We start from the raw sequence: 2383 nt of genomic DNA, 5'->3' as shown, positions 1-2383 counted from the left end.
GGATCAGGACAATGACAAGGTGTTCGGGAGACTCCTTTGAATCAAGGTCTTCCTGCTCAACACCCACACGCCACATAATTTACTTAAGAGATTAGATTATTTGTTTAGGTTATAATACATATAATGCAGAGGTCTCAGGGTATAAGGTGCACCAATAAGTCTTGGGGTCATATTTTGCATTTTGATTACTGAATTATGAAAGATACGATGCTTGCACCAAATTTCAGTGTCATGATAATTTTCTCTTCACGAAAAGATTGAAACATTGCTCCTACAATTGTGGTACCTGTTTGGTGCAATGGAAGGTTACATGTAAGCTCACTTATCACAGGAAAGCAACGGTAAAAATGATTGGTTCAGTGTGCTTCACAAAATTAACTTGCCACTACAACACAATTTACAATTTATCAATTTTGAGTCTAAGTTCCATTTTATTGATGCGTCCTTTATACAATGATTGTTGTATTATTTTCGGTTAGATACTACCATGTTTCTTACATTGTTGTATTATTGGCTCAAGATGATGAGAATGTTAGGTCAGTTCGACAACACTGATTCATACACTACAGAAAAAACACTTTTGTGATGATACATTTTTGTCACAGTAGGTCACGTTTTCTGTCATGCATGTACATCCATGACGATTTTATGACAGAATCAAGATAGTCATACTTGTGCTATCGTAGGAGAGTTTGTTTTGGTGCCCACCGTGTATGAATCGGGGTGAGAGGCGATTTCGGCCAAGGAGAAACTGTGTTTTGGCACCCACCGTGTATGAATCGAGACGAGAGACGGAGGCGGTTATGTCACGTTTGAGTGAAATTACAAGCCTACCCCTATCGAAACCTATAGAAATCAAGCCAATAGGCTTTTTGTGTCAAGGATAGGCAGTAATTCCCATCTCCCATATTTTGGTTTTGGGCGGTTACTGCGAGTTTCGCTGCTTCGTTCAAACTTTTGGAGAAAAAGCTTGCATGTTTACCGTGCCAACTCAATTCAAATCCATTTTATATTCTTTTTTTCGGGCAGGATCAATTTTTTATTCGAATACAAATCTATATACATCATTTTTTATATATACTTTCAAAAGCACAACAAAGAATTATGCTCCTTTATATATAAAATATGATCTACAAATGCAATGATCTCAAAATCATAAGATTGAATTCAAATTTTTGAAACCAAATTATGTTCAACTTTGAATTCATTTTTTTAGAACATATTATGTTCAACTCAAATGTATGCATCAGTAATATCAAGATATTAAATAACATACACGCGCGCAAATTCAAATGAGTATGCATGTTTGATAAATCAATTTTGGTTCTAGTATAAACTACATGTATCATTATCTCCAATTCAACTATTTGAATCCTTTTTATGTTGACATCTTCTATACACGCAACTAAATATTTGAATCTCCTTTCACGCCCATCTCTCTCTAGGTTTCTCTCGTGTGCTCCTTCAGGTACCTATCACTCTCTTTTCTCCATGTCATCGACACGCTCACTACACGTTTCTCCCTTTTTCGCAAACACGGTCTCTCACTGTCTCTCTCAAGAAGTGTAACACTCTCTATCTGTATAGATTACACGGTTTTCATTATCTCTCACGCCTATCATTCTCTGGTATCCCTATAGCTACCTAAGCTTTCTTTTTCACCGCCTCACACACACACACTCGTCTTTCACTTTGTCTTTCTCTCTAGGGTTCTCTAACGCACCCTCTATCTTTCTAGATATGACTCCTAGCACTAAAATTACTCTCTCTCTCTCTCTCTCTCTCTCTCTCTCTTGCACACACACCGTCCGTTGGGGTCTCCTTTCCGTCTTCATCTCCGTTTCAAAACTGACATTATTCATTTGTTTACCGATCAGACAAACTCTCTCTCTTTCTACCTCTATCCCTCTCTCCCTCTCTCTCATACGCACACACAACTCCCGCTTTCGATCCCCCTACCGACTACCGTCTCTCTCACTCGCACACAAAACTCTCGCTTTCGCACCCCCCTCTCATATCTCTCTCACAAACATTGATCGACCAACCTCTATATAAGTTCATCCATCTACCGCACACTCTCGCTTCCACTCTTTCACGCTCCTTGTATCTATGTAGATTTTTTGTCCCTTCTTGAGACACGCCCTCTCGATCGTGCACACACACACACTATCGCCTCATTTTATGGTGATACCTCTCGCACACACACTCTTCGTGTCTTTGTTTTTTCAAAACGGTTCTTCGTGACTTTGTCACACACGCACTCCGTCCTCCTCCTCTGTCTCCCTCTCTCTCACACACACATTGGATTTTTGCAACAATATCCCACTTCTCGAATCTTGAAACCAACCACATTCCTCCCTTATCTCATCAAAACAGCCAAAGG

This window comes from Triticum aestivum, chromosome 2A, assembly GCF_018294505.1.
Source record: "Triticum aestivum cultivar Chinese Spring chromosome 2A, IWGSC CS RefSeq v2.1, whole genome shotgun sequence".
Taxonomy (NCBI): domain Eukaryota; kingdom Viridiplantae; phylum Streptophyta; class Magnoliopsida; order Poales; family Poaceae; genus Triticum; species Triticum aestivum.
Note: the sequence above shows the minus strand (reverse complement) of the source record.